Source organism: Gorilla gorilla, chromosome 10 (assembly GCF_029281585.2).
Source record: "Gorilla gorilla gorilla isolate KB3781 chromosome 10, NHGRI_mGorGor1-v2.1_pri, whole genome shotgun sequence".
Lineage (NCBI taxonomy): Eukaryota > Metazoa > Chordata > Mammalia > Primates > Hominidae > Gorilla > Gorilla gorilla.
In genome coordinates, this window is record NC_073234.2 from 66,346,755 (window position 1) to 66,369,245 (window position 22,491).

Sequence of the window (22,491 nt, forward strand, 5' to 3'; positions counted from 1 at the left end):
ATTTGGACCTCTTTGAGGATTTCGTTGGAAACGGGATTTCTTCATCTAATGCTAGACAGAAGAATTCTCAGTAACTTCTTTGGGTTGCGTGTGTTGAACTCACAGAGTTGAACCTTTCTTTAGGAAGAGCAGATTTGAAACCCTCTTTTTGTGGAAGTTGCAAGTGGACATTTCAAGCGCTTTGGCGCCAACGGTAGAAAAGGAAATATCTTCATATAAAAACTAGAGAGAATCATTTTCAGAAACCACTTTGTGATGTGTGCGTTCCACTCACAGAGTTTAACTTTTCGTTTCATAGAGCATTTTGGAAACACTCTGTTTTTAAAGTCTGCAAGTGGATATTTGGACCTCTTTGAGGATTTCGTTGTAAACGGATTTCTTCATCTAATGCTAGACAGAAGAATTCTCAGTAACTTCTTTGTTTTGCGTGTGTACAACTCACAGAGTTGAACCTTCCTTTAGATAGAGCACACTTGAATAACTCTTTTTGTGGAATTTGCAAGTGGAGATTTAAATCGTTTTGGGGCCTACGGTAGAAAAGGAAATATCTTCGTATAAAAACTACAGAGAATCATTTTCAGAAACTACTTTGTGATGTGTGCATTCCACTCACAGAGTTTAACCTTTCTTTTCATAGAGCAGTTTGGGAACACTTTGTTTGTAAAGTCTGCAAGTGGATATTTGGACCTCTTTGAGGATTTCCTTGGAAACGGGATTTCTTCATCTAATGCTAGACAGAAGAATTCTCAGTAACTTCTTTGTTTTGCGTGTGTACAACTCACAGAGTTGAAGCTTCATTTAGACAGAGCAGATTTGAAACCCTCTTTTTGTGGAATTTGCAAGTGGAGATTTCACCCGATTTGGGGCCAAAGGTAGAAAAGGAAATATCTTCGTATAAAAACTACCGAGAATCATTCTGAGAAAGCACGTTGTGATGCGTGCGTTCCGCTTACCGAGTTTAAGCTTTCTTTTCATAGAGCAGTTTGGAAACACTCTGTTTGTAAAGTCTGCAAGTGGATATTTTGACCTCTTTGAGGATTTCGTTGTAAACGGGATTTCTTCATCTAATGCTAGAGAGAAGAATTCTCCGTAACTTCTTTGGGTTGCGTGTGTTCAACTCACAGTGTTGAACCTTTCTTTAGGAAGAGCAGATTTGAAACCCTGTTATGTTGGATTTGCAAGTGGACATTTGAAGCGCTTTGGGGCCAACGGTTTAAAAGGAAATATCTTCGTATAAAAACTACAGAGAATCATTCTCAGAAACCACTTTGTGATGTGTGCATTCCACTCACAGAGTTTAACCTTTCTTTTCATAGAGCAATTTGGAAACACTCTGTTTGTAAAGTCTGCAAGTGGACATTTGGACCTCTTTGAGGATTTCGCTGGAAACGGGATTTCTTCATTTAATGCTAGACATAAGAATTCTCAGCAACTTCTTTGTTTTGCGTGTGTACAACTCACAGAGTTGAACCTTCTTTTAGACAGAGCAGATTTGAAACCCTCTTTTTGTGGAATTTGCAAGTGGAGATTTCACCCGATTTATGGCCAACGGTAGAAAAGGAAATATCTTCGTATTAAAACTACAGAGAATCATTCTCAGAAACCACTTTGTGATGTGTGCGTTCCAGTCACAGAGTTTAACCTTTCTTTTCATAGAGCACTTTAGAAACACTCTGTTTGTAAAGTCTGCAAGTGGATATTTGGACCTCTTTGAGGATTTCGTTGTAAACGGGATTTCTTCATCTAAAGCTAGACAGAAGAATTCTCAGTAACTTCTTTTGGTTGCGTGTGTTCAACTCACAGTGTTGAACCTTTCTTTAGGAAGAGCAGATTTGAAACCCTGTTTTGTTGGATTTGCAAGTGCACATTTCAAGCGCTTTGGGGCCAACGGTAGAAAAGGAAATATCTTCGTATAAAAACTAGAGAAAATCATTTTCAGAAACCACTTTGTGATGTGTGCGTTCCACTCACAGAGTTTAACCTTTTTTTTCATAGAGCAGTTTGGAAACACTCTGTTTGTAAAGTCTGCAAGTGGATACTTGGACCTCTTTGAGGATTTCGTTGTAAACGGATTTCTTCATCCCATGCTCGACAGAAGAATTCTCAGTAACTTGTTTGTTTTGCGTGTGTACAACTCACAGAGTTGAACCTTCCTTTAGATAGTGCAGACTTGAATAACTCTTTTTGTGGAATTTGCAAGTGGAGATTTAAATCGCTTTGGGGCCTACGGTAGAAAAGGAAATATCTTCGTATAAAAACTACAGAGAATCATTCTCAGAAAGCACGTTGTGATGCGTGCGTTCCGCTCACCGAGTTTCACCTTCCTTTTCATAGAGCAGTTTGGGAACACTCTGCTTGTAAAGTCTGCAACTGGATATTTGGACCTCTTTGAGGATTTCGCTGGAAACGGGATTTCTTCATCTAATGCTAGACAGAAGAATTCTCAGTAACTTCTTTGTTTTGCGTGTGTATGACTCACAGAGTTGAACCTTCTTTTAGACAGAGCAGATTTGAAACCCTCTTTTTGTGGAATTTGCAAGTGGAGATTTCACCCGGTTTAGGGCCAACGGTAGAAAAGGAAATATCTTCGTATAAAAACTACAGAGAATCATTCTCAGAAACCACTTTGTGATGTGTGCATTCCACTCACAGAGTTTAACCTTTGTTTTCATAGAGCACTTTGGAAACACTCTGTTTGTAAGGTCTGAAAGTGCATATTTGGACCTCTTTGAGGATTTCGTTGGAAACGGGATTTCTTCATCTAATGCTAGACAGAAGAATTCTCAGTAACTTCTTTGTTTTGCGTGTGTGCAACTCACAGAGTTGAACCTTACTTTAGACAGCGCAGATTTGAAACCCTCTTTTTGTGGAATTTGCAAGTGGAGATTTCACCCGATTTGGGGCCAAAGGTAGAAAAGGAAATATCTTCGTATAAAAACTACAGAGAATCATTCTCAGAAAGCACGTTGTGATGCGTGCGTTCCGATCAACGAATTTAACCTTTCTTTTCATAGAGCAGTTTGGAAACACTCTGTTTGAAAAGTCTGCAAGTGGATAATTGGAGCTCTTTGAGGATTTCGCTGGAAACGGGATTTCTTCATCTAATGCTAGACAGAAGAATTCTCAGTAACTTCTTTCGGTTGCGTGTGTTCAACTCACAGTGTTGAACCTTTCTTTAGGAAGAGCAGATTTGAAACCCTGTTTTGTTGGATTTGCAAGTGGACATTTCAAGCGTTTTGGGTCCAACGGTAGAAAACGAAATATCTTCGTATAAAAACTAGAGAGAATCATTTTGAGAAACCACTTTGTGATGTGTGCGTTCCACTCACAGAGTTTAACCTTTCTTTTCATAGAGATGTTTGGAAACACTCTGTTTGTAAAGTCTGCAAGTGGATAATTGGACCTCTTTGAGGATTTCGTTGTAAACGGATTACTTCATCCAATGCTCGACAGAAGAATTCTCAGTAACTTCTTTGCTTTGCGTGTGTACAACTCACAGAGTTGAACCTTCCTTTAGATAGAGCAGACTTGAATAACTCTTTTTGTGGAATTTTCAAGTGGAGATTTAAATCGCTTTGTGGCCAACGGTAGAAAAGGAAATATCTTCGTATAAAAACTACAGAGAATCATTCTCAGAAACCACTTTGTGATGTGTGCATTCCACTCACAGAGTTTAACCTTTCTTTTCATAGAGCAGTTTGGAAACACTCTGTTTGAAAAGTCTGCAAGGGGATATTTGGACCTCTTTGAGGATTTCGCTGGAAACGGGATTTCTTCATCTAATGCTAGACAGAAGAATTCTCAGTAACTTCTTTGTTTTGCGTGTGTACAACTCACGGAGTTGAACCTTCTTTTAGACAGAGGAGATTTGAAACCCTCATTTTGTGGAATTTGCAAGTGGAGATTTCACCCGATTTAGGGCCAACGGTAGAAAAGGAAATATCTTCGTATAAAAACTAGAGAGAATCATTTTCAGAAACCACTTTGTGATGTGTGCATTCCACTCACAGAGTTTAACCTTTCTTTTCATAGAGCAGCTTGGAAACACTCTGTTTGTAAAGTCTGCAAGTGGATATTTGGACCTCTTTGAGGATTTCATTGGAATCGGGATTTCTTCATCTAATGCTAGACAGAAGAATTCTCTGTAGCTTCTTTGGGTTGCGTGTGTTCAACTCACAGAGTTGAACCTTTCTTTAGACAGAGCAGACTTGAATATCTCTTTTTTGTGGAATTTGCAAGTGGAGATTTCAAGGGCTTTGGGGCCAATTGTAGAAAAGCAAATATCTTCGTATAAAAACTAGAGAGAATCATTTTCAGAAACCACTTTGTGATGTGTGCGTTCCACTCACAGAGTTATCCTTTCTTTTCATAGAGCACTTTAGAAACACTCTGTTTGTAAAGTCTTCAAGTGGATATTTGGACCTGTTTGAGGATTTAGTTGTAAACGGATTTCTTCATCCAATGCTCAACAGAAGAATTCTCAGTAACTTCTTTGTTTTCCGTGTGTACAACTCACAGAGTTGAACCTTCTTTTAGACAGAGCAGACTTGAATAACTCTGTTTGTGGAATTTGCAAGTGGAGGTTTAAAGCGCTTTGGGGCCAACGGAAGAAAAGGAAATATGTTCGTATAAAAACTACAGAGAATCATTCTCAGAAACCACTATGGGATGTGTGCATTCCACTCCAGAGTTTAACCTTTCTTTTCATAGAGCAGTTTGGAAACACTCTGTTGTAAAGTCTGCAAGTGGATATTTGGACCTCTTTGAGGATTTCGTTGGAAACGGGATTTCTTCATCTAATGCTAGACAGAAGAATTCTCAGTAACTTCTTTGGGTTGCGTGTGTTGAACTCACAGAGTTGAACCTTTCTTTAGGAAGAGCAGATTTGAAACCCTCTTTTTGTGGAAGTTGCAAGTGGACATTTCAAGCGCTTTGGCGCCAACGGTAGAAAAGGAAATATCTTCATATAAAAACTAGAGAGAATCATTTTCAGAAACCACTTTGTGATGTGTGCGTTCCACTCACAGAGTTTAACTTTTCGTTTCATAGAGCATTTTGGAAACACTCTGTTTTTAAAGTCTGCAAGTGGATATTTGGACCTCTTTGAGGATTTCGTTGTAAACGGATTTCTTCATCTAATGCTAGACAGAAGAATTCTCAGTAACTTCTTTGTTTTGCGTGTGTACAACTCACAGAGTTGAACCTTCCTTTAGATAGAGCACACTTGAATAACTCTTTTTGTGGAATTTGCAAGTGGAGATTTAAATCGTTTTGGGGCCTACGGTAGAAAAGGAAATATCTTCGTATAAAAACTACAGAGAATCATTTTCAGAAACTACTTTGTGATGTGTGCATTCCACTCACAGAGTTTAACCTTTCTTTTCATAGAGCAGTTTGGGAACACTTTGTTTGTAAAGTCTGCAAGTGGATATTTGGACCTCTTTGAGGATTTCCTTGGAAACGGGATTTCTTCATCTAATGCTAGACAGAAGAATTCTCAGTAACTTCTTTGTTTTGCGTGTGTACAACTCACAGAGTTGAAGCTTCATTTAGACAGAGCAGATTTGAAACCCTCTTTTTGTGGAATTTGCAAGTGGAGATTTCACCCGATTTGGGGCCAAAGGTAGAAAAGGAAATATCTTCGTATAAAAACTACCGAGAATCATTCTGAGAAAGCACGTTGTGATGCGTGCGTTCCGCTTACCGAGTTTAAGCTTTCTTTTCATAGAGCAGTTTGGAAACACTCTGTTTGTAAAGTCTGCAAGTGGATATTTTGACCTCTTTGAGGATTTCGTTGTAAACGGGATTTCTTCATCTAATGCTAGAGAGAAGAATTCTCCGTAACTTCTTTGGGTTGCGTGTGTTCAACTCACAGTGTTGAACCTTTCTTTAGGAAGAGCAGATTTGAAACCCTGTTATGTTGGATTTGCAAGTGGACATTTGAAGCGCTTTGGGGCCAACGGTTTAAAAGGAAATATCTTCGTATAAAAACTACAGAGAATCATTCTCAGAAACCACTTTGTGATGTGTGCATTCCACTCACAGAGTTTAACCTTTCTTTTCATAGAGCAATTTGGAAACACTCTGTTTGTAAAGTCTGCAAGTGGACATTTGGACCTCTTTGAGGATTTCGCTGGAAACGGGATTTCTTCATTTAATGCTAGACATAAGAATTCTCAGCAACTTCTTTGTTTTGCGTGTGTACAACTCACAGAGTTGAACCTTCTTTTAGACAGAGCAGATTTGAAACCCTCTTTTTGTGGAATTTGCAAGTGGAGATTTCACCCGATTTATGGCCAACGGTAGAAAAGGAAATATCTTCGTATTAAAACTACAGAGAATCATTCTCAGAAACCACTTTGTGATGTGTGCGTTCCAGTCACAGAGTTTAACCTTTCTTTTCATAGAGCACTTTAGAAACACTCTGTTTGTAAAGTCTGCAAGTGGATATTTGGACCTCTTTGAGGATTTCGTTGTAAACGGGATTTCTTCATCTAAAGCTAGACAGAAGAATTCTCAGTAACTTCTTTTGGTTGCGTGTGTTCAACTCACAGTGTTGAACCTTTCTTTAGGAAGAGCAGATTTGAAACCCTGTTTTGTTGGATTTGCAAGTGCACATTTCAAGCGCTTTGGGGCCAACGGTAGAAAAGGAAATATCTTCGTATAAAAACTAGAGAAAATCATTTTCAGAAACCACTTTGTGATGTGTGCGTTCCACTCACAGAGTTTAACCTTTTTTTTCATAGAGCAGTTTGGAAACACTCTGTTTGTAAAGTCTGCAAGTGGATACTTGGACCTCTTTGAGGATTTCGTTGTAAACGGATTTCTTCATCCCATGCTCGACAGAAGAATTCTCAGTAACTTGTTTGTTTTGCGTGTGTACAACTCACAGAGTTGAACCTTCCTTTAGATAGTGCAGACTTGAATAACTCTTTTTGTGGAATTTGCAAGTGGAGATTTAAATCGCTTTGGGGCCTACGGTAGAAAAGGAAATATCTTCGTATAAAAACTACAGAGAATCATTCTCAGAAAGCACGTTGTGATGCGTGCGTTCCGCTCACCGAGTTTCACCTTCCTTTTCATAGAGCAGTTTGGGAACACTCTGCTTGTAAAGTCTGCAACTGGATATTTGGACCTCTTTGAGGATTTCGCTGGAAACGGGATTTCTTCATCTAATGCTAGACAGAAGAATTCTCAGTAACTTCTTTGTTTTGCGTGTGTATGACTCACAGAGTTGAACCTTCTTTTAGACAGAGCAGATTTGAAACCCTCTTTTTGTGGAATTTGCAAGTGGAGATTTCACCCGGTTTAGGGCCAACGGTAGAAAAGGAAATATCTTCGTATAAAAACTACAGAGAATCATTCTCAGAAACCACTTTGTGATGTGTGCATTCCACTCACAGAGTTTAACCTTTGTTTTCATAGAGCACTTTGGAAACACTCTGTTTGTAAGGTCTGAAAGTGCATATTTGGACCTCTTTGAGGATTTCGTTGGAAACGGGATTTCTTCATCTAATGCTAGACAGAAGAATTCTCAGTAACTTCTTTGTTTTGCGTGTGTGCAACTCACAGAGTTGAACCTTACTTTAGACAGCGCAGATTTGAAACCCTCTTTTTGTGGAATTTGCAAGTGGAGATTTCACCCGATTTGGGGCCAAAGGTAGAAAAGGAAATATCTTCGTATAAAAACTACAGAGAATCATTCTCAGAAAGCACGTTGTGATGCGTGCGTTCCGATCAACGAATTTAACCTTTCTTTTCATAGAGCAGTTTGGAAACATTCTGTTTGAAAAGTCTGCAAGTGGATAATTGGAGCTCTTTGAGGATTTCGTTGTAAACGGGATTTCTTCATCTAATGCTAGAGAGAAGAATTCTCAGTAACTTCTTTCGGTTGCGTGTGTTCAACTCACAGTGTTGAACCTTTCTTTAGGAAGAGCAGATTTGAAACCCTGTTTTGTTGGATTTGCAAGTGGACATTTCAAGCGCTTTGGGTCCAATGGTAGAAAACGAAATATCTTCGTATAAAAACTAGAGAGAATCATTTTGAGAAACCACTTTGTGATGTGTGCGTTCCACTCACAGAGTTTAACCTTTCTTTTCATAGAGCTGTTTGGAAACACTCTGTTTGTAAAGTCTGCAAGTGGATAATTGGACCTCATTGATTATTTCGTTGTAAACGGATTTCTTCATCCAAAGCTCGACAGAAGAATTCTCAGTAACTTCTTTGTTTTGCGTGTGTACAACTCACAGAGTTGAACCTTCCTTTAGATAGAGCAGACTTGAATAACTCTTTTTGTGGAATTTTCAAGTGGAGATTTAAATCGTTTGGGGCCAACGGAAGAAAAGGAAATATCTTCGTATAAAAACTACAGAGAATCATTCTCAGAAACCACTTTGTGATGTGTGCATTCCACTCACAGAGTTTAACCCTTCTTTTCATAGAGCAGTTTGGAAATATTCTGTTTGAAATGTCTGCAAGGGGATATTTGGACCTCTTTGAGGATTTCGCTGGAAACGGGGTTTCTTCATCTAATGCTAGACAGAAGAATTCTCAGTAACTTCTTTGTTTTGCGTGTGTACAACTCACGGAGTTGAACCTTCTTTTAGACAGAGCAGATTTGAAACCCTCATTTTGTGGAATTTGCAAGTGGAGATTTCACCCGATTTAGGGCCAACGGTAGAAAAGGAAATATCTTCGTATAAAAACTAGAGAGAATCATTTTCAGAAACCACTTTGTGATGTGAACATTCCACTCACAGAGTTTAACCTTTCTTTTCATAGAGCAGTTTGGAAACACTCTGTTTGTAAAGTCTGCAAGTGGATATTTGGACCTCTTTGAGGATTTCATTGGAATCGGGATTTCTTCATCTAATGCTAGACAGAAGAATTCTCTGTAGCTTCTTTGGGTTGCGTGTGTTCAACTCACAGAGTTGAACCTTTCTTTAGACAGAGCAGACTTGAATATCTCTTTTTTGTGGAATTTGCAAGTGGAGATTTCAAGCGCTTTGGGGCCAACGGTAGAAAAGGAAATATCTTCATATAAAAACTAGAGAGAATCATTTTCAGAAACCACTTTGTGATGTGTGCGTTCCACTCACAGAGTTTAACTTTTCGTTTCATAGAGCAGTTTGGAAACACTCTGTTTTTAAAGTCTGCAAGTGGATATTTGGACCTCTTTGAGGATTTCGTTGTAAACGGATTTCTTCATCTAATGCTAGACTGAAGAATTCTCAGTAACTTCTTTGTTTTGCGTGTGTACAACTCACAGAGTTGAACCTTCCTTTAGATAGAGCAGACTTGAATAACTCTTTTTGTGGAATTTGCAAGTGGAGATTTAAATCGCTTTGGGGCCTACGGTAGAAAAGGAAATATCTTCGTATAAAAACTACAGAGAATCATTTTCAGAAAACACTTTGTGATGTGTGCATTCCACTCACAGAGTTTAACCTTTCTTTTCATAGAGCAGTTGGGGAACACTCTGTTTGTAAAGTCTGCAAGTGGATATTTGGACCTCTTTGAGGATTTCCTTGGAAACGGGATTTCTTCATCTAATGCTAGACAGAAGAATTCTCAGTAACTTCTTTGTTTTGCGTGTGTACAACTCACAGAGTTGAAGCTTCATTTAGACAGAGCAGATTTGAAACCCTCTTTTTGTGGAATTTGCAAGTGGAGATTTCACCCGATTTGGGGCCAAAGGTAGAAAAGGAAATATCTTCGTATAAAAACTACAGAGAATCATTCTGAGAAAGCACGTTGTGATGCGTGCGTTCCGCTTACCGAGTTTAACCTTTCTTTTCATAGAGCAGTTTGGAAACACTCTGTTTGTAAAGTCTGCAAGTGGATATTAGGACCTCTTTGAGGATTTCGTGGTAAACGGCATTTCTTCATCTAATGCTAGACAGAAGAATTCTCAGTAACTTCTTTTGGTTGCGTGTGTTCAACTCACAGTGTTGAACCTTTCTTTAGGAAGAGCAGATTTGAAACCCTGTTTTGCTGGATTTGCAAGTGCACATTTCAAGCGCTTTGGGGCCAACGGTAGAAAAGGAAATATCTTCGTATAAAAACTAGAGAGAATCATTTTGAGAAACCACTTTGTGATGTGTGCGTTCCACTCACAGAGTTTAACCTTTCTTTTCGTAGAGCTGTTTGGAAACACTCTGTTTGTAAAGTCTGCAAGTGGATAATTGGACCTCTTTGAGGATTTCGTTGTAAACGGATTACTTCATCCAATGCTCGACAGAAGAATTCTCAGTAACTTCTTTGCTTTGCGTGTGTACAACTCACAGAGTTGAACCTTCCTTTAGATAGAGCAGACTTGAATAACTCTTTTTGTGGAATTTTCAAGTGGAGATTTAAATCGCTTTGTGGCCAACGGTAGAAAAGGAAATATCTTCGTATAAAAACTACAGAGAATCATTCTCAGAAACCACTTTGTGATGTGTGCATTCCACTCACAGAGTTTAACCTTTCTTTTCATAGAGCAGTTTGGAAACACTCTGTTTGAAAAGTCTGCAAGGGGATATTTGGACCTCTTTGAGGATTTCGCTGGAAACGGGATTTCTTCATCTAATGCTAGACAGAAGAATTCTCAGTAACTTCTTTGTTTTGCGTGTGTACAACTCACGGAGTTGAACCTTCTTTTAGACAGAGCAGATTTGAAACCCTCATTTTGTGGAATTTGCAAGTGGAGATTTCACCCGATTTAGGGCCAACGGTAGAAAAGGAAATATCTTCGTATAAAAACTAGAGAGAATCATTTTCAGAAACCACTTTGTGATGTGTGCATTCCACTCACAGAGTTTAACCTTTCTTTTCATAGAGCAGTTTGGAAACACTCTGTTTGTAAAGTCTGCAAGTGGATATTTGGACCTCTTTGAGGATTTCGTTGTAAACGGATTTCTTCATCTAATGCTAGACAGAAGAATTCTCAGTAACTTCTTTGTTTTGCGTGTGTACAACTCACAGAGTTGAACCTTCCTTTAGATAGAGCAGACTTGAATAACTCTTTTTGTGGAATTTGCAAGTGGAGATTTAAATCGTTTTGGGGCCTACGGTAGAAAAGGAAATATCTTCGTATAAAAACTACAGAGAATCATTTTCAGAAACTACTTTGTGATGTGTGCATTCCACTCACAGAGTTTAACCTTTCTTTTCATAGAGCAGTTTGGGAACAGTCTGTTTGTAAAGTCTGCAAGTGGATATTTGGACCTCTTTGAGGATTTCCTTGGAAACGGGATTTCTTCATCTAATGCTAGACAGAAGAATTCTCAGTAACTTCTTTGTTTTGCGTGTGTACAACTCACAGAGTTGAAGCTTCATTTAGACAGAGCAGATTTGAAACCCTCTTTTTGTGGAATTTGCAAGTGGAGATTTCACCCGATTTGGGGCCAAAGGTAGAAAAGGAAATATCTTCGTATAAAAACTACAGAGAATCATTCTGAGAAAGCACGTTGTGATGCGTGCGTTCCGCTTACCGAGTTTAACCTTTCTTTTCATAGAGCAGTTTGGAAACACTCTGTTTGTAAAGTCTGCAAGTGGATATTTTGACCTCTTTGAGGATTTCGTTGTAAACGGGATTTCTTCATCTAATGCTAGACAGAAGAATTCTCCGTAACTTCTTTGGGTTGCGTGTGTTCAACTCACAGTGTTGAACCTTTCTTTAGGAAGAGCAGATTTGAAACCCTGTTATGTTGGATTTGCAAGTGGACATTTGAAGCGCTTTGGGGCCAACGGTTTAAAAGGAAATATCTTCGTATAAAAACTACAGAGAATCATTCTCAGAAACAACTTTGTGATGTGTGCATTCCACTCACAGAGTTTAACCTTTCTTTTCATAGAGCAATTTGGAAACACTCTGTTTGTAAAGTCTGCAAGTGGACATTTGGACCTCTTTGAGGATTTCGCTGGAAACGGGATTTCTTCATTTAATGCTAGACATAAGAATTCTCAGCAACTTCTTTGTTTTGCGTGTGTATAACTCACAGAGTTGAACCTTCTTTTAGACAGAGCAGATTTGAAACCCTCTTTTTGTGGAATTTGCAAGAGGAGATTTCACCCGATTTATGGCCAACGGTAGAAAAGGAAATATCTTCGTATTAAAACTACAGAGAATCATTCTCAGAAACCACTTTGTGATGTGTGCGTTCCAGTCACAGAGTTTAACCTTTCTTTTCATAGAGCACTTTAGAAACACTCTGTTTGTAAAGTCTGCAAGTGGATATTTGGACCTCTTTGAGGATTTCGTTGTAAACGGGATTTCTTCATCTAATGCTAGACAGAAGAATTCTCAGTAACTTCTTTTGGTTGCGTGTGTTCAACTCACAGTGTTGAACCTTTCTTTAGGAAGAGCAGATTTGAAACCCTGTTTTGTTGGATTTGCAAGTGCACATTTCAAGCGCTTTGGGGCCAACGGTAGAAAAGGAAATATCTTCGTATAAAAACTAGAGAGAATCATTTTGAGAAACCACTTTGTGATGTGTGCGTTCCACTCACAGAGTTTAACCTTTCTTTTCGTAGAGATGTTTGGAAAAACTCTGTTTGTAAAGTCTGCAAGTGGATAATTGGACCTCTTTGAGGATTTCGTTGTAAACGGATTACTTCATCCAATGCTCGACAGAAGAATTCTCAGTAACTTCTTTGCTTTGCGTGTGTACAACTCACAGAGTTGAACCTTCCTTTAGATAGAGCAGACTTGAATAACTCTTTTTGTGGAATTTTCAAGTGGAGATTTAAATCGCTTTGTGGCCAACGGTAGAAAAGGAAATATCTTCGTATAAAAACTACAGAGAATCATTCTCAGAAACCACTTTGTGATGTGTGCATTCCACTCACAGAGTTTAACCTTTCTTTTCATAGAGCAGTTTGGAAACACTCTGTTTGAAAAGTCTGCAAGGGGATATTTGGACCTCTTTGAGGATTTCGCTGGAAACGGGATTTCTTCATCTAATGCTAGACAGAAGAATTCTCAGTAACTTCTTTGTTTTGCGTGTGTACAACTCACGGAGTTGAACCTTCTTTTAGACAGAGCAGATTTGAAACCCTCATTTTGTGGAATTTGCAAGTGGAGATTTCACCCGATTTAGGGCCAACGGTAGAAAAGGAAATATCTTCGTATAAAAACTAGAGAGAATCATTTTCAGAAACCACTTTGTGATGTGTGCATTCCACTCACAGAGTTTAACCTTTCTTTTCATAGAGCAGTTTGGAATCACTCTGTTTGTAAAGTCTGCAAGTGGATATTTGGACCTCTTTGAGGATTTCGTTGTAAACGGATTTCTTCATCTAATGCTAGACAGAAGAATTCTCAGTAACTTCTTTGTTTTGCGTGTGTACAACTCACAGAGTTGAACCTTCCTTTAGATAGAGCAGACTTGAATAACTCTTTTTGTGGAATTTGCAAGTGGAGATTTAAATCGTTTTGGGGCCTACGGTAGAAAAGGAAATATCTTCGTATAAAAACTACAGAGAATCATTTTCAGAAACTACTTTGTGATGTGTGCATTCCACTCACAGAGTTTAACCTTTCTTTTCATAGAGCAGTTTGGGAACACTCTGTTTGTAAAGTCTGCAAGTGGATATTTGGACCTCTTTGAGGATTTCCTTGGAAACGGGATTTCTTCATCTAATGCTAGACAGAAGAATTCTCAGTAACTTCTTTGTTTTGCGTGTGTACAACTCACAGAGTTGAAGCTTCATTTAGACAGAGCAGATTTGAAACCCTCTTTTTGTGGAATTTGCAAGTGGAGATTTCACCCGATTTGGGGCCAAAGGTAGAAAAGGAAATATCTTCGTATAAAAACTACAGAGAATCATTCTGAGAAAGCACGTTGTGATGCGTGCGTTCCGCTTACCGAGTTTAACCTTTCTTTTCATAGAGCAGTTTGGAAACACTCTGTTTGTAAAGTCTGCAAGTGGATATTTTGACCTCTTTGAGGATTTCGTTGTAAACGGGATTTCTTCATCTAATGCTAGACAGAAGAATTCTCCGTAACTTCTTTGGGTTGCGTGTGTTCAACTCACAGTGTTGAACCTTTCTTTAGGAAGAGCAGATTTGAAACCCTGTTATGTTGGATTTGCAAGTGGACATTTGAAGCGCTTTGGGGCCAACGGTTTAAAAGGAAATATCTTCGTATAAAAACTACAGAGAATCATTCTCAGAAACAACTTTGTGATGTGTGCATTCCACTCACAGAGTTTAACCTTTCTTTTCATAGAGCAATTTGGAAACACTCTGTTTGTAAAGTCTGCAAGTGGACATTTGGACCTCTTTGAGGATTTCGCTGGAAACGGGATTTCTTCATTTAATGCTAGACATAAGAATTCTCAGCAACTTCTTTGTTTTGCGTGTGTATAACTCACAGAGTTGAACCTTCTTTTAGACAGAGCAGATTTGAAACCCTCTTTTTGTGGAATTTGCAAGAGGAGATTTCACCCGATTTATGGCCAACGGTAGAAAAGGAAATATCTTCGTATTAAAACTACAGAGAATCATTCTCAGAAACCACTTTGTGATGTGTGCGTTCCAGTCACAGAGTTTAACCTTTCTTTTCATAGAGCACTTTAGAAACACTCTGTTTGTAAAGTCTGCAAGTGGATATTTGGACCTCTTTGAGGATTTCGTTGTAAACGGGATTTCTTCATCTAATGCTAGACAGAAGAATTCTCAGTAACTTCTTTTGGTTGCGTGTGTTCAACTTACAGTGTTGAACCTTTCTTTAGGAAGAGCAGATTTGAAACCCTGTTTTGTTGGATTTGCAAGTGCACATTTCAAGCGCTTTGGGGCCAACGGTAGAAAAGGAAATATCTTCGTATAAAAACTAGAGAAAATCATTTTCAGAAACCACTTTGTGATGTGTGCGTTCCACTCACAGAGTTTAACCTTTTTTTTCATAGAGCAGTTTGGAAACACTCTGTTTGTAAAGTCTGCAAGTGGATACTTGGACCTCTTTGAGGATTTCGTTGTAAACGGATTTCTTCATCCCATGCTCGACAGAAGAATTCTCAGTAACTTGTTTGTTTTGCGTGTGTACAACTCACAGAGTTGAACCTTCCTTTAGATAGTGCAGACTTGAATAACTCTTTTTGTGGAATTTGCAAGTGGAGATTTAAATCGCTTTGGGGCCTACGGTAGAAAAGGAAATATCTTCGTATAAAAACTACAGAGAATCATTCTCAGAAAGCACGTTGTGATGCGTGCGTTCCGCTCACCGAGTTTCACCTTCCTTTTCATAGAGCAGTTTGGGAACACTCTGCTTGTAAAGTCTGCAACTGGATATTTGGACCTCTTTGAGGATTTCGCAGGAAACGGGATTTCTTCATCTAATGCTAGACAGAAGAATTCTCAGTAACTTCTTTGTTTTGCGTGTGTATAACTCACAGAGTTGAACCTTCTTTTAGACAGAGCAGATTTGAAACCCTCTTTTTGTGGAATTTGCAAGTGGAGATTTCACCCGGTTTAGGGCCAACGGTAGAAAAGGAAATATCTTCGTATAAAAACTACAGAGAATCATTCTCAGAAACCACTTTGTGATGTGTGCATTCCACTCACAGAGTTTAACCTTTGTTTTCATAGAGCACTTTGGAAACACTCTGTTTGTAAGGTCTGAAAGTGCATATTTGGACCTCTTTGAGGATTTCGTTGGAAACGGGATTTCTTCATCTAATGCTAGACAGAAGAATTCCCAGTAACTTCTTTGTTTTGCGTGTGTGCAACTCACAGAGTTGAACCTTACTTTAGACAGCGCAGATTTGAAACCCTCTTTTTGTGGAATTTGCAAGTGGAGATTTCACCCGATTTGGGGCCAAAGGTAGAAAAGGAAATATCTTCGTATAAAAACTACAGAGAATCATTCTCAGAAAGCACGTTGTGATGCGTGCGTTCCGCTCAACGAATTTAACCTTTCTTTTCATAGAGCAGTTTGGAAACATTCTGTTTGAAAAGTCTGCAAGTGGATAATTGGAGCTCTTTGAGGATTTCGTTGTAAACGGGATTTCTTCATCTAATGCTAGACAGAAGAATTCTCAGTAACTTCTTTCAGTTGCGTGTGTTCAACTCACAGTGTTGAACCTTTCTTTAGGAAGAGCAGATTTGAAACCCTGTTTTGTTGGATTTGCAAGTGGACATGTCAAGCGCTTTGGGTCCAATGGTAGAAAACGAAATATCTTCGTATAAAAACTAGAGAGAATCATTTTGAGAAACCACTTTGTGATGTGTGCGTTCCACTCACAGAGTTTAACCTTTCTTTTCATAGAGCTGTTTGGAAACACTCTGTTTGTAAAGTCTGCAAGTGGATAATTGGACCTCATTGAGGATTTCGTTGTAAACGGATTTCTTCATCCAAAGCTCGACAGAAGAATTCTCAGTAACTTCTTTGTTTTGCGTGTGTACAACTCACAGAGTTGAACCTTCCTTTAGATAGAGCAGACTTGAATAACTCTTTTTGTGGAATTTTCAAGTGGAGATTTAAATCGTTTGGGGCCAACGGTAGAAAAGGAAATATCTTCGTATAAAAACTACAGAGAATCATTCTCAGAAACCACTTTGTGATGTGTGCATTCCACTCACAGAGTTTAACCCTTCTTTTCATAGAGCAGTTTGGAAATATTCTGTTTGAAAAGTCTGCAAGGGGATATTTGGACCTCTTTGAGGATTTCGCTGGAAACGGGGTTTCTTCATCTAATGCTAGACAGAAGAATTCTCAGTAACTTCTTTGTTTTGCGTGTGTACAACTCACGGAGTTGAACCTTCTTTTAGACAGAGCAGATTTGAAACCCTCATTTTGTGGAATTTGCAAGTGGAGATTTCACCCGATTTAGGGCCAACGGTAGAAAAGGAAATATCTTCGTATAAAAACTAGAGAGAATCATTTTCAGAAACCACTTTGTGATGTGAACATTCCACTCACAGAGTTTAACCTTTCTTTTCATAGAGCAGTTTGGAAACACTCTGTTTGTAAAGTCTGCAAGTGGATATTTGGACCTCTTTGAGGATTTCATTGGAATCGGGATTTCTTCATCTAATGCTAGACAGAAGAATTCTCTGTAGCTTCTTTGGGTTGCGTGTGTTCAACTCACAGAGTTGAACCTTTCTTTAGACAGAGCAGACTTGAATATCTCTTTTCTGTGGAATTTGCAAGTGGAGATTTCAAGCGCTTTGGGGCCAACGGTAGAAAAGGAAATATCTTCATATAAAAACTAGAGAGAATCATTTTCAGAAACCACTTTGTGATGTGTGCGTTCCACTCACAGAGTTTAACTTTTCGTTTCATAGAGCAGTTTGGAAACACTCTGTTTTTAAAGTCTGCAAGTGGATATTTGGACCTCTTTGAGGATTTCGTTGTAAACGGATTTCTTCATCTAATGCTAGACTGAAGAATTCTCAGTAACTTCTTTGTTTTGCGTGTGTACAACTCACAGAGTTGAACCTTCCTTTAGATAGAGCAGACTTGAATAACTCTTTTTGTGGAATTTGCAAGTGGAGATTTAAATCGCTTTGGGGCCTACGGTAGAAAAGGAAATATCTTCGTATAAAAACTACAGAGAATCATTTTCAGAAAACACTTTGTGATCTGTGCATTCCACTCACAGAGTTTAACCTTTCTTTTCATAGAGCAGTTGGGGAACACTCTGTTTGTAAAGTCTGCAAGTGGATATTTGGACCTCTTTGAGGATTTCCTTGGAAACGGGATTTCTTCATCTAATGCTAGACAGAAGAATTCTCAGTAACTTCTTTGTTTTGCGTGTGTACAACTCACAGAGTTGAAGCTTCATTTAGACAGAGCAGATTTGAAACCCTCTTTTTGTGGAATTTGCAAGTGGAGATTTCACCCGATTTGGGGCCAAAGGTAGAAAAGGAAATATCTTCGTATAAAAACTACAGAGAATCATTCTGAGAAAGCACGTTGTGATGCATGCGTTCCGCTTACCGAGTTTAACCTTTCTTTTCATAGAGCAGTTTGGAAACACTCTGTTTGTAAAGTCTGCAAGAGGACATTTGGACCTCTTTGAGGATTTCGTTGTAAACGGCATTTCTTCATCTAATGCTAGACAGAAGAATTCTCAGTAACTTCTTTTGGTTGCGTGTGTTCAACTCACAGTGTTGAACCTTTCTTTAGGAAGAGCAGATTTGAAACCCTGTTTTGTTGGATTTGCAAGTGGACATTTCAAGCGCTTTGGGGCCAACGGTAGAAAAGGAAATATCTTCGTATAAAAACTACAGAGAATCATTCTCAGAAACCACTTTGTGATGTGTGCATTACACTCACAGAGTTTAACCTTTGTTTTCATAGAGCACTTTGGAAACACTCTGTTTGTAGAGTCTGCAAGTGCATATTTGGACCTCTTTGATTATTTCGTTGGAAACGGGATTTCTTCATCTAATGCTAGAGAGAAGAATTCTCAGTAACTTCTTTGGGTTGCGTGTGTTCAACTCACAGAGTTGAACCTTTCTTTAGGAAGAGCAGATTTAAAACCCTCTTTTTGTGGAATTTGCAAGTGGAGAATTCACCCGATTTGGGGCCAACGGTAGAAAAGGAAATTTCTTCGTATGAAAAGTAGAGAGAATCATTTTCAGAAACCACTTTGTGATGTATGCGTTCCACTCACAGAGTTTAACATTTCTTTTCATAGAGCAGTTTGGGAACACTCTGTTTGTAAAGTCTGCAAGTGGATATTTGGACCTCTTTGAGGATTTCCTTGGAAACGGGATTTCTTCATCTAATTCTAGACAGAAGAATTCTCAGTAACTTCTTTGTTTTGCATGTGTACAACTCACAGAGTTGAACCTTCCTTTACACAGAGCAGATTTGAAACCCTCTTTTTGTGGAATTTTCAAGTGGAGATTTAAATCGCTTTGGGGCCAACGGTAGAAAAGGAAATATCTTCATATTAAAACTACAGAGAATCATTCTCAGAAACCACTTTGTGATGTGTGCGTTCCTGTCACAGAGTTTAACCTTTCTTTTCATAGAGCACTTTAGAAACACTCTGTTTGTAAAGTCTGCAAGTGGATATTTAGACCTCTTTGAGGATTTCGTTGGAAACGGTATCTCTTCATCTAATGCTAGACAGAAGAATTCTCAGTAACTTCTTTGGGTTGCGTGTGTTCAACTCACAGAGTTGAACCTTTCTTTAGGAAGAGCAGATTTGAAACCCTCTTTTTGTGGAAGTTGCAAGTGGACATTTCAAGCGCTTTAGGGCCAACGGTAGAAAAGGAAATATCTTCATATAAAAACTAGAGAGAATCATTTTCAGAAACCACTTTGTGATGTGTGCGTTCCACTCACAGAGTTTAACTTTTCGTTTCATAGAGCAGTTTGGAAACACTCTGTTTTTAAAGTCTGCAAGTGGATATTTGGACCTCTTTGAGGATTTCGTTGTAAACGGATTTCTTCATCTAATGCTAGACTGAAGAATTCTCAGTAACTTCTTTGTTTTGCGTGTGTACAACTCACATAGTTGAACCTTCCTTTAGATAGAGCAGACTTGAATAACTCTTTTTGTGGAATTTGCAAGGGGAGATTTAAATAGCTTTGGGGCCTACGGTAGAAAAGGAAATATCTTCGTATAAAAACTACAGAGAATCATTCTCAGAAAGCACGTTGTGATGCGTGCGTTCCGCTCACCGAGTTTAACCTTTCTTTTCATAGAGCAGTTTGGAAACACTCTGTTTGAAAAGTCTGCAAGTGGATATTTGGAGCTCTTTGAGGATTTCGTTGTAAACGGGATTTCTTCATCTAATGCTAGACAGAAGAATTCCCAGTAACTTCTTTCAGTTGCGTGTGTTCAACTCACAGTGTTGAACCTTTCTTCAGGAAGAGCAGATCTGAAACCCTGTTTTGTTGGATTTGCAAGTGGACATTTCAAGCGCTTTGGGGCCAACGGTAGAAAACGAAATATCTTCGTATAAAAACTAGAGAGAATCATTTTGAGAAACCACTTTGTGATGTGTGCGTTCCACTCACAGAGTTTAACCTTTCTTTTCATAGAGCAGTTTGGAAACACTCTGTTTGTAAAGTCTGCAAGTGGATAAATGGACCTCTTTGAGGATTTCGTTGTAAACGGATTTCTTCATCCAATGCTCGACAGAAGAATTCTCAGTATCTTCTTTGTTTTGCGTGTGTACAACTCACAGAGTTGAACCTTCCTTTAGATAGAGCAGACTTGAATAACTCTTTTTGTGGAATTTTCAAGTGGAGATTTAAATCGCTTTGGGGCCAACGGTAGAAAAGGAAATATCTTCGTATAAAAACTACAGAGAATCATTCTCAGAAACCACTTTGTGATGTGTGCATTCCACTCACAGAGTTTAACTTTTCTTTTCATAGAGCAGTTTGGAAACACTCTGTTTGAAAAGTCTGCAAGGGGATATTTGGACCTCTTTGAGGATTTCGCTGGAAACGGGATTTCTTCATCTAATGCTAGACAGAAGAATTCTCAGTAACTTCTTTGTTTTGCGTGTGTACAACTCACGGAGTTGAACCTTCTTTTAGACAGAGCAGATTTGAAACCCTCATTTTGTGGAATTTGCAAGTGGAGATTTCACCCGATTTAGGGCTAACGGTAGAAAAGGAAATATCTTCGTATAAAAACTATAGAGAATCATTTTCAGAAACCACTTTGTGATGTGTGCATTCCACTCACAGAGTTTAACCTTTCTTTTCATAGAGCAGTTTGGAAACACTCTGTTTTTAAAGTCTGCAAGTGGATATTTGGACCTCTTTGAGGATTTCGCTGGAAACGGGATTTCTTCATCTAATGCTAGACAGAAGAATTCTCAGTAGCTTCTTTGGGTTGTGTGTGTTCAACTCACAGAGTTGAACCTTTCTTTAGACAGAGCAGACTTGAATATCTCTTTTTTGTGGAATTTGCAAGTGGAGATTTCAAGCGCTTTGGGGCCAACGGTAGAAAGGCAAATATCTTCGTATGAAACCTAGAGAGAATCATTGTCAGAAACCGCTTTGTGATGTGTGCGTTCCTGTCACAGAGTTTAACCTTTCTTTTCATAGAGCACTTTAGAAACACTCTGTTTGTAAAGTCTGCAAGTGGATATTTGGACCTCTTTGAGGATTTCGTTGGAAACGGTATCTCTTCATCTAATGCTAGACAGAAGAATTCTCAGTAACTTCTTTGGGTTGCGTGTGTTGAACTCACAGAGTTGAACCTTTCTTTAGGAAGAGCAGATTTGAAACCCTCTTTTTGTGGAATTTGCAAGTGGAGATTTCACCCGATTTGGGCGAACGGTAGAAGAGGAAATATCTTCGTATAAAGACTACAGAGAATCATTCTCAGAAACCACTTTGTGATGTGTGCATTCCACTCACAGAGTTTAACCTTTCTTTTCATAGAGCAGTTTGGAAACACTCTGTTTGTAATGTCTGCAAGTGGATATTTTGACCTCTTTGAGGATTTCGTTGGAAACGGGATTTATTCATCTAATGCTAGACAGAAGAATTCTCAGTAACTTCTTTGTTTTGCGTGTGTAAAACTCACAGAGTTGAACCTTCCTTTAGACAGAGCAGATTTGAAACCCTCTTTTTGTGGAATTTGCAAGTGGAGATTTCATACGCTTTGGGTCCAACGGTAGAAAAGGAATAATCTTCATATAAAAACTACAGAGAATCATTTTCAGAAACCACTTTGTGATGTGCGCGTTCCACTCACAGCGTTTAACCTTTCTTTTCATAGAGCAGTTTGGAAACACTCTGTTTGTAAAGTCTGCAAGTGGATATTTGGACCTCTTTGAGGATTTCGTTGGAAACGGGATTTCTTCATCTAATGCTAGACAGAAGAATTCTCAGTAACTTCTTTGGGTTGCGTGTGTTGAACTCACAGAGTTGAACCTTTCTTTAGGAAGAGCAGATTTGAAACCCTCTTTTTGTGGAATTTGCAAGTGGAGATTTCACCCGAATTTGGGCCAACGGTAGGAAAGGGTATATCTTCGTATAAAGACTACAGAGAATCATTCTCAGAAACCACTTTGTGATGTGTGCATTCCACTCGCAGAGTTTAACCTTTCTTTTCATAGAGCAGTTTGGAAACACTCTGTTTGTAAAGTCTGCAAGTGGATATTTTGACCTCTTTGAGGATTTAGTTGGAAACGGGATTTATTCATCTAATGCTAGACAGAAGAATTCTCAGTAACTTCTTTGTTTTGCGTGTGTACAACTCACAGAGTTGAACCTTCCTTTAGACAGAGCAGATTTGAAACCCTCTTTTTGTGGAATTTGCAAGTGGAGATTTCATACGCTTTGGGGCCAACGGTAGAAAAGGAAATATCTTCGTATAAAAACTAGAGAGAATCATTCTCAGGAACCAATCTGTGATGTATGCGTTCCACTCACTGAGTTTAACCTTTCTTTTCATAGAGCAGCTTGGAAACACTCTGTAATGTCTGCAAGTGGATATTTGGACCTCTTTGAGGATTTCGTTGGAAACGGGATTTCTTCATCTAATGCAAGACAGAAGAATTCTCAGTAACTTCTTTGTGTTGC